Here is an 11,834-nt window from a genome sequence, read left to right on the forward strand (position 1 = left end):
TGAATTTTAATTAACACATATTTGAATTCTATTCATTTCTATGGGAAAATAAGTAAAAATTTCTCTCTACGATAAATTAGTTCTCTCATTACTCTTATAATGCTCAAGAACTCTCCGGCAGCCTGATGCTTAACGAGAAATTGTTTTTATCTACACTTATCCTTCTATAGCTCCTGCCATGCAGCAGGGAAAAGCTATTTAATTTCTAAATTGTATATATTTTTACAATAAAATCATATTCTCGAGAATCAATGCCATTTTTCCCCGTGTGTCAAATTTGTTGAAGTTGTTAACCGAGCTATACTATGTCGATGCGACAGTGCGACTAGTTTTTTTTAATTTTGTAAGGTAATTAATGGTATTTAAATAGGTTTCAATCTGTGGTTGGTATCATCTGTTAGTAATGACTGGGAATGAGGTCAAGTTTGAATTTATTGTTTTTAGGGTTACAAGTGATCAAAAAAGGGATCTGTTAACTGTGATGGATATTATTTGTGTATGACGAGTGTATGGACATTATTTGTATTACAGAAACACTTCTTAAAAATCGAAGAGGAAAATTGTACTTGTTGAATTTCAGTTCACAAGTTTTGATAACTTGAATGAAGAGCATTGCAGTAGAGGTGTAGCTATGTGGGTTAGAACCTCTTATGGGGCCCAGCAAGTTAAGTTATCTGCAGAGCATCAATCAGCTAGAGAATCAGTGTGGTGCCAACTTACTCTAAAAGGCAAAGATAGCCTCCTCATAGGCGTCGTGTATAGATCACCTAACAGTTCCTCTAATAAAGATAATGTACTAAGCAGCCTTTTACCGAGCATGACTTTCAGTAGGTCGCACACGCTGATAGTTGGTGACTTTAACCATCCAGAAATAGACTGGGTGGATGAATGCTCTCCTAGAAATGGGAATCACCAGCATCTTGACTGTGCGAGAGTCATTTTTAATCCAGAACATCACCAAGCCAATACATGTTAGGGGTGAAGAGACCCCAAATATTCTAGATCCACTGCTTACTAGTGAAGAATTAATGATAGATAAGCTTCGCCACGAGGCTCCGTTGGGCAAAAGCCACCACCGGTCATTGTTTTTCAGTAGTGCCATACAGAAAAGACGCTTATGAAGCGTGAACGTTTGATTTTTGGGAAAGGCGACTACGTTAAACTCCGTGATGCAGTAAGAGCGGCTAATATTTCGGACTGTATTAAGGACATGAATGTGGCTGATTCCTTGTCATATCTTAGAGACACGGTTATGTCTGTTGTCGATGCGTGTGTACTCAAGATTAAGCTCGGTGGAGTCAAATGAACACAGTGGATGAGCAGTACAGTCAAGGCTACGCTGAAGACCCAAAAGGAAGCCCACAAGCGTTATGTACGAACTCGCAGACATGCTGATTATAACCTCTATGCAAGATCTCGAAATCAAGCTAAGAAAATCTGTCGCACCGCAGTGAAAAACTTGAATTCTACATCGTTTGAAGAACAACATACGCCAAGCCATCGCCAACATACCCGTCAATATGCTTCAGCGAGTTGAATGGAATTTCAAAAGTTGACTTACTGAATGTATGGACAATGGGGCCGTCATTTGTCCGATATCATCTTCAAAACTGCATGATACAAAAACTAAGGTAATATCTTTTTCAATACAATTTATATTGTAATGATATATTAACCAGTTCTTTATTTAGTGCGCTTTCAAATCAGGAAATTTCATTGAATCACCCTGTACTATATATATTTTTTATTTTTCTACGTAACACAAATTTCATACACATATTAAAGTGGCATTTAAATTCCCTAACAAGTCACTCGAGCGCTTAAGGGACTGGAGGTGCTGGTGACCTGAACCAGGGCCACTTATGCTTCGAAAGAATTAAGATATCATTAATGATACATACGCTATCTTTAATGATACATACGCCATCTTTAATGATACATACATCATCATTAATGATACATACGCCATCTTTAATGATACATACGCCATCTTATTCAACTCTGGGATTCTTTATCTTATACTCTCAGCAGGAGGGAGGTATACCCTCCGGAAAAACTTTTTTTGCTTACGGACGGATCTTTCTGAAACTTCACACATATATGTAAAACCGCAAAAGAATCACATTTTGTGAATGTGATTTTTTCGGAAAAATTGATAGAAAACGTGAAATTCATAGAAAACGAACAAAAAAGGGGGTACTGTAAAAATCTATCTCCTCCTAGGGTTTTCAAGCTACAACATAGAGACGTATATCATTCGATGCGTAAAGACCATACCAATCGAGTAACGAAGCCCGATTTTTTATTTTTGTCTTAGTTTTTATTTTTACACGTATTTTCCATTTTTTTCAGCTTCCCTCCCCCCTTTTCCCCCATTTTGAATCCAAACTATGCACAAATCTAGAAAAAAGGCTCCGTTACTCGATAGGTACCTGTGGTCTTTACAAATCGAATGGTATATGTCTCATCGCTGTAGCTTCAAAACTCTAGGAGGAGATAGGTTTTCCGTGACAATAAGTTAAACTTTTCAGGACAGCGCGACAAAGTCCCGCGCGCCTTGAAATAGTCACTCAATGTAGCATAGATACCAAACTACAGGCTTCTGTAGCTTCCTTCCACTCAAGGATGGTAGCAGCGACTTGCAGTACACCTCTCCGTACGAAGCGAGGAGGGTGACTGAGCCTTGATGCCAGAAACAACCATATATCTAGTGTCAGCTAGCGAATTACCTCCCATCTATTTACTGAAGGAACTCCCCCCCCCGCCCCCCTTTAAAGAGCAGCCGTGTACGTATAAATTCACGTACAGGGATCGCAGTAGTATCGTTGGAAAGCTCAGAATGTCAGCTTTAAGATGAGACTAAACGAGTAACTAAAGCGCAACTCTATCAGACACTATTTTTCAAATGCTCAGCAGCTAATTACCTTGCATCTAATCAGTGAAGGATCTCCCCCACCCGCCCCCATTTAAAGAGCTGTCATGTACGTATAAATTCACGTACAGGGATCGCAGTGGTATCATTGGATAGGGCAGAATGTCAGCTTTAAGATGATACAAATACCAGAAAAGCCAAATCCGAAAATTCTAGGGTATACCTCCCCCTTAATTAGTTCGTTCGGTGCAGCAAAGTGAGAGGAGAAACACGTGAATGTAGCATTGCATTATATAATAATGATGTATATATTCAGGACATAATTCTGTCACTTAATAATTCAGTGCAGAATTATGGCAACAGTAAATTCAGTACAAAATGTTGCCTGTAATAAATAACAAAATTTTGCACTCAATTTGGAACAAAATTGCGGCAGCAGTAAATTCAGAGTGATATTGTGGCAGTGATAAATTGAGAGTGATATGAGGCAGTGATAAATTAAGAGTTATATTGTGGCAGTGATAAATTGAGAGTGATATGAGGCAGTGATAAATTCAAAGTGATATTGTGACAGTGATAAATTCATGGTGATATTGTGGCAGTGATAAATTGAGAGTGATATGAGGCAGTGATAAATTAAGAGTTATATTGTGGCTGTCATAAATTCGGAGTGATATTGTGGCAGTGATAAATTAAGAGTGATATGAGGCAGTGATAAATTGAGAGTGATATGAGGCAGTGATAAATTTAAATTAAAAGTGATATGAGGCAGTGATAAATTAAGAGTGATATTGTGGCTGTCATAAATTCGGATTGATATTGTGGCAGTGATAAATTCAAAGTGATATTGTGACAGTGATAAATTCATGGTGATATTGTGGCAGTGATAAATTGAGAGTGATATGAGGCAGTGATAAATTAAGAGTGATATCTAATCGCATTGTGGGTCCTAGCGAAATGTGGTGAATCGAGATCTGGCGGTAAAGATGAAGATTTGTGAAAATCATGAAGTTATATACGAACGCCACTGGATTTTTCCTCCAATTTTGAGGCCACTTGCATCGAAATAAAAATATGAACGTTAGTACGTTAACATAACTAATCTTACGGCATGCTTATTAACTTATTATTGATCTAATTATTTCAACAACAACGTCTAGTTCCCTGTCAGTCCCAAAAAAGAAAGGGAATGTCCACCACTTTCGCGACTGTCACGCGTCACGACTGTCACGCGTCACGACTGTCACGCGTCACGACTGTCACGTGTCACGACTGTCACGCGCCACGACTGTCACGCGTCACGAAGATTGAAGCCATGCACGCTGCCGCGGCTGGCTGCTGCACCACTCAAGGTCAACGGTAGAAAAGCTGCCAAAGGCCGCTTTCTTCCTTTTTCTTTATCGCTACGATTAAATTCGAGGAAGAAACAATCCAAAGATCAAATAGAGCTTTCAAATGTTCAAAGCAAACAGCCTAAAACTCCGAGCTCTAATTAGATTGTTTTCGTTCCTCAAACGAAAATGAATAACACATGTCTATTGGCGAAATAGGAACTCAATGTCTCGTAGAACTTCGCTTAAAAATTCTTAAACATACAAAGGTCTAGCAGGTACTGACAATTATAGGCTGTCATTCGTAAGAACATAGTAACCACTGAATAGAATGGAACAGAAGTGTCGGCACTGAAGAAATAGGCCCATGGTCTGTTGCCGATTCTTGAATTTTTCGTGACTTGATTCACAAAGGATCCGGCCTTTGCAACCCGATCTTTCCATAATTGACGATTGATGGAGATAGATGCTGGACTTATTGCCTGGTCCGTAATTTGCTAGGCATTTTAAGACTGAACATATGCTCCATGCATAGCTTCGTCTAGTCTGTTCTTGAAAGCGTTCATACTCGGAGCGTCAACTATGCTATCAGGGAGGCTGTTCCACATGTCGGTAACTCGAAGCGAGAAGAAATGTTGTCGCATGGATGTGTTACAACGCAGTTTTTTTAGTTTAAAGCAGTGGCCCCTGGTATTGGATCATGTTTCAAATTCTAGTAATCCTTCTGGGACCTTGTATAAGCCATGAGTATACTTGACTGCTTCAATGAGTTCCCCACGCAGACGTCGATAACTGAGGCTTTGAAGCTTCATAATCTTTAGTCTTTCCTCATAGGACTTGCCTTTCAAGCCTGGAATTATCCTTGTTGCACGTCTTTGAACACTCTATTAAATTTTTGTCCTTTTCAAGTTTAGGTGACCACACGACGTTTCCAAACTCTAGGTCCGGGCGCACGACACCAACAAACAACTGCTTCATCGCTTCTGCATCTAGGAACTCGAAAGAGCGTCTGATCAGTCCAAGTCGTTTATTGGCTTTGTTAACTTGACCTTCAAAATGCATAGAAAATTTCAACTCATTGTCGATATTAACTCCTAAATCTTTTTCCATTGTCGACTTCGACATCATCACTCTGTCGTTGCAACCGTGTCTTCTCATACAGTAATCTTGCTGTTCATTATTCTTGCCAAGGTGGATTACTTTACATTTGTCAGCGTTAAAACGCAGCTGCCACTTATCAGCCCAGTCAACCAGCCTGTCAAGATCACCTTGTAACTGTACTTTTTGCGACGCATACTTTACTGTATTATAAATTTTTGTGTTGTCAGCATACATCGAGCACACGCTGGACACAGCTTCTGGCAGATCGTTTATAAACGCAACGAATAAAACAGGCTCGAGAACGCTTCCTTGTGGCACGCCGCTGCGCATAATAATGTTGAGTAGAGTAATTGGAGTAACTGCCCCTTATCAGCCCAGTCTGATAAGGACCCATTAATACTGACACGTTGTTGTCTCCCTACTAGAAAATTTCTGATCCTTTGAGTACATTGCTGTCAATTCCCAAAGAGTGCAATTTCCGCAACGGCCGCTCATGTGGAACACTGTCAAATGCCGTGGCAAATCGAGGTACGCTGCATCTACTGGCTCCTTTTCGTCCAGCAGGAGGGTCCATTCGTTCAGAGTAGACAAGAGGTTAGTGGTGCAGGATCTCCCGGCAATAAAGCCATGTTGACAGTCTGATAGGAGATTATTAGCAGTCAAATGATAAATCAATCGACCCCTCACAACAGATTCCATTACCTTGCAAACGACACTTCTCAAACTGACAGGGCAATAGTTGCCCGGGCAGCTTTTGTCACCTTTTTTGAATACTTGAGCTTCTTTCCAGTGAGCCGGCAAGATCCCTTCGTTCAAAGTTTTTCGAAAAAATTACGTCAAAGGGCCGGCTAGGACAGGTGCTAACTCTTTGAGTAAACTGGGGTGGAAGCCGTCTGGTCCACATGACTTGTTTGGATTTACAGCGTAAAGGCGCTTGAGAACCTCTTCTTCTTGTATTTCAAAACTTGTTAATTTAGAGCCGACTGGGCGCTCTTCAATAGCTGGAATACTGTTCAAGTCCTCTTCAGTGGATACGCTACTGAAAACTGATTAAGAATGTTAGCCTTGCCCTCATCAGAGGATATCTTTCGTTGATCTACTTTCAAATCAGAAATAGCGTCCTTTATCTTGCACTTCGAGCTAGCGTACCAAAATAAGTCTTTCGGGTTCTTTTTCGCATTTTTAGCAATATTTTTTTTCGAAGGTTTTTACTGCGGTACGACAGCTTTCTTTAGCTTGATTTCGAGCTCTTGCGTATAGGTTATAGTCAGCATCGCTACGAGTCTGTAAATAACGCTGGTAGGCTTCCTTTGTTTTCAGCTTAGCTAGAACTGTACTGTTCATCTACTGTGTTTTTTTTTTGGCTCCACCAAGCTTAATTTTAGGTACACACGCATCAACTGCAGAGGTAACCGTGTCCTTGAAAAATGACCATGACTCAGCCACATTCATGTCCAAATTAATACAGTTCGAAATATTCACTGCTTAACGGAGTTTATCATAGTCGCCTTTCGCAAAATTCAAACGCTCACGCTTTCGAGGCGTCTTCTCTGTACAGCACTCTAGACTGAAAAATAATGATTGGTGATGGCTTTTGTCCAATGAAGCCTCGTGACGAAGCTCATCTAACATTGATTCATCACTAGTAAACACCAGGTCTAGAATATTGGGAGTCTGTTTACTTCTATAATGAGTTGGCTTAGTAACGTGCTGGACTAGAAAGGAGTCCAGCTAAAAATAGTTTCACTAAACTGGACTGGCCACTAAATAGTTTCACTAAATCATATCATGGGTAAACACATACATTAGATTATTCGAACTGATATATCCGGACATTTTTTTTGACTTGCCTCTCATTTTTCTTGTGTACAACAAATTCTTCGAAGCAATATAAAAACTAGCAGAAAATATGCAAGAGGTAATAACTATAAGCTAGATTGATGGAAGGTACAGAAAAATAACATTATAGTACACTGTTCAGATTGAGACGCGGTGGAGATCAGACGTGTGTAGTCGCTCCAGGGGCCTGACCGACTTGTTTCCTGCTTGAATTGCTTCCGGAACTTTATTACCGTCGTGCGGTTGTGCTGTACTTCCGGAACTTTATTACCGTCGAGCGGCTGTGCTGTACTTCCGGTTTTCAGTTTGCTTACAGTTATTTTTACACAGTTATTTTTATGTTTCACCTTCCCTACACGGATGTCTACTTTAATCTACCAATCTCAAAAATAATCCACGTATATATACAAAAAAGACTGATTTTTATATGTATATGTGGATAACTTCTTAGATTGGTAGATTAAAGTAGACATCTATGTAGGGAAGGTAAAACATAAAAATAACTGTAACTTTTATTTACTGCATCTAACCCTGGGGTAACCCATACTAGTTCGGTTAGGTTAATTGCAATAAAGTTGCATTGATATGTTTTAAAAATGTTTTATTATCATTAATAAATAATCCCAATAATCCAGTAAATCCCAATAGCAGAACAATAAATATTTAGAGATTTCCAATAATTTTGGCCATTGTAGCGGCTAATGTAGCGCGCTACATTTTACTGTAGCGGTAGCGGTAGCGCCGCTACATTTCCAAGTAGCGCTGACCAGCTCTGATTTTAACATCGCAATCAAGCCGTGCATACATGGAGTATAATAATTAAAATCGTTCTTACTATCGAGAATGCACCTGTTTCTGGAAAATTTGTTATAAATTGAAATCTTATAAAATATTTTCGAATTACCTCTCCATTTTTTTTCTTCTAGCATCGCCTTGAAAGAATTATAGAATTTTTTCACCTTTGAAAAGCTGTTCTAAAATCAAAAAAGCAATTTAATGTTCTGCATATCTCAAACGTCTGCCGTTTTTTATTATTTTGAATAACAAGTCATAGTTTAAATTTATTCCTTTATTCCTATTTCTCATTGTGATGCAGTAACAAGATTTCCCCAGGTATTTTGTAGATCCGATCCTTCATCTGCATGGATTTTTATTTTTATGGCAGAATGGCTGCCTAGACTAAACTATCATGAGTAATGATGAATAAGTTGATGGTAATTATCAATAAACTCGCTGGTCACAGAAAAATTAAAATTTCAATGAGGATGTGTGATGGCAACTGTCCAGGAATATTGACGACGATAGTGAATTTCACCGTGAACTTTGAGATTCATGCCGACGTAGCATCAAGCATATTGCAACTCTGAACTTTGGATACATTTTTTTGTCAGTAACATCAAAAACTGTGTTTTGATTGTTAGCCTTCATTGTCATTGTGTTTAATTATTATGGCTTTTAGAGGAGTATTGTTTGTAAAGAGTTCCAGAAATCACAAACACAGTTTTAGGCATATGCCTCAAACTCTGACATATGCCCTGATCCCTCAAACTCGTCGTTACCGTTACGTTCCATATTCCACCATGCATAGACCTCACTCGACGGCTTCCAACGACGCGCTTGCGGATGCGGAAATGACTGAACCCACTTGCGGATTCACGTCACATGACTTACAACAGATGACTTACGACACATGACTTACAACACATGACTTTCGCTACATGACTTACGACACATGACTTACAACACATGACTTTCGCTACATGACTTACGATACATGACTAACGACACATGACTTACGACACATGACTAACGACACATGACTTACGACACATGACTTACGACACATAACTTTCGCTACATGACTTACGACACGTGACTAACGACACATGACTTTCGCTACATGACTTACGACACATGACTTACGTCACATAGCTCACGACACATGACTCACGAAACATGACTTACGACACATGACATACGACACATGACTCACGACACATGACTCACGACACATGACTCACGACACATGACTCACGACACATGACTCACGACACATGACTCACGACACATGACTCACGACACATGACTCACGACACATGACTCACGACACATGACTCACGACACATGACTCACGACACATGACTCACGACACATGACTCACGACACATGACTCACGACACATGACTCACGACACATGACTCACGACACATGACTCACGACACATGACTCACGACACATGACTCACGACACATGACTCACGACACATGACTCACGACACATGACTCACGACACATGACTCACGACACATGACTCACGACACATGACTCACGACACATGACTCACGACACATGACTCACGACACATGACTCACGACACATGACTCACGACACATGACTCACGACACATGACTCACGACACATGACTCACGACACATGACTCACGACACATGACTCACGACACATGACTCACGACACATGACTCACGACACATGACTCACGACACATGACTCACGACACATGACTCACGACACATGACTCACGACACATGACTCACGACACATGACTCACGACACATGACTCACGACACATGACTCACGACACATGACTCACGACACATGACTCACGACACATGACTCACGACACATGACTCACGACACATGACTCACGACACATGACTCACGACACATGACTCACGACACATGACTTACGACACATGACTTACGACACATGACATACGACACATGACGCACAACATGGCTTACAACACATGACGCACAACATGGCTTACAACACATGACTCACAAGGTGGCTTACAACACATGACGCACAACATGGCTTACAACACATGACACACAACATGGCTTACAACACATGACACAACATGGCTTACAACACATGACACAACATGGCTTACAACACATGACACAACATGGCTTACAACACATGACGCAACATGGCTTACAACACATGACCCACAACATGGCTTACAACACATGACACAACATGGCTTACAACACATGACACAACATGGCTTACAACACATGACTCACAGGTTGCTCACAGCAGAAGCTGCGGAACACTTGAATAAACTAAATGACAAATTGATATAGGCGACCAAAGAATCATTAATCAGTTCATCTAATGAATAAGCGAGCTTCAGGTCTGATAAATGGAGCACCAACGACCGCCTGCGAACATCTGTGTCAACGAAGCTCTTCGTCTTGTTGAGCGATGCACGTGTCGTCGGGCCAGAGCTGGGCAGCGCTACTTTGAAATGTAGCGGCGCTACCGCTACCGCTACATGCTCTAAATGTAGCGGGCGCTACCACTACCGCTACACCCACTAGATTGTAGCGAGCGCTACCGCTACCGCTACAGTAAAATGTAGCGCCGCTACATTAGCCGCTACAATGGCCAAAATTATTGAAATCTCTAAATATTTATTGTTCTGCTATTGGTATTTACTCATAAACATTTAATGATAATAAAACATTTTCAAAACATATCAATGCAACTTTGTTGCAATTAACCTAACCGAACTAGTACGGGCTAAATACAGTAAAAAAAGTTACAGTTATTTTTATGTTTTACCTTCCCTATATGGATGTGTACTTTAATCTACAAATCTAAAAAATTATCCACATATACATATAAAAATCAGTCTTTTATTTGTATATATATGTGGATTATTTTTGAAATTGGTAGATTAAAGTAGACATCCATGTAGGGAAGGTGCAACATAAAAATAACTGTAAGCAAACTGAAACAATAGAAAATACCTGTAAGTGGTAACTGGTAACAACTTAACAAGTAACAACTAACATGTTGACACTAGTAACAGGCTGAGGTTGACAACAATACACCGAAATCTTTCGTACAGTTTTATTCTGTATTTTATATTATGTATCACGCTTGTTTTTAAATAATATTTAATACTATTGAGTAAAATCTAAAGGCTTTATCTATAAATATTTTCGTAGCAAGTTAATACATCCAATAAACTGCTTGGGCTGATCAGACGCTCCTACGAGTACCTAGATATAGAAATGATGAAGCTGTTGTTCACCCCTGTCGTGCGCCCAAACCTAGAGTTTGGAAACGTCGTGTGGTCACCGAGACTTGAAAAGGACAAAAATTTAGTTGAGAGTGTTCAAAGACGTGCAACAAGGATAATACCAGGATTAAAGGCAAGTCTTATGAAGAAAGATTGAAGATTATGAAGCTTCCCAGTCTGCGTTATCGTCGCCTGCGTGGTGACCTCATTGAAGTATACAAGTATACTCATGGTTTGTACAAGGTCCCAGAAGGATTACTAGAATTTGAAACAAGAACCAACACCAGGGGCCACAGCTATAAACTAAAAAAACTGCAGTTCAACTTATCCACGCGACAACATTTCTTCTCGCTTTGAGTCACTGACACGTGGAACAGCCTCCCTGAAGATATTGTTGACGCTCCGAGTATGAACGCGTTCAAGAACAGACTAGACAAGGCCATGCATGAGCATATGTTCAGTCTTAAAATGCCTCGTACCCTACGGAACATCTGATATCTAGAAGCGATTTTAAATCTACCGTCCGTAAGGCCAGTCTAGTCAAGAAAAGTACAAGAATCGGCGACAGGCCTATCCAGGCCTATTTATTTAATGCCGAAGATACTATACTATACTATAGTACAACTTGACAGTATACG

The sequence above is a fragment of the Hyalella azteca genome, unplaced genomic scaffold (genome assembly GCF_000764305.2).
Source record: "Hyalella azteca isolate HAZT.00-mixed unplaced genomic scaffold, Hazt_2.0.2 contig11575, whole genome shotgun sequence".
Classification (NCBI taxonomy): domain Eukaryota; kingdom Metazoa; phylum Arthropoda; class Malacostraca; order Amphipoda; family Hyalellidae; genus Hyalella; species Hyalella azteca.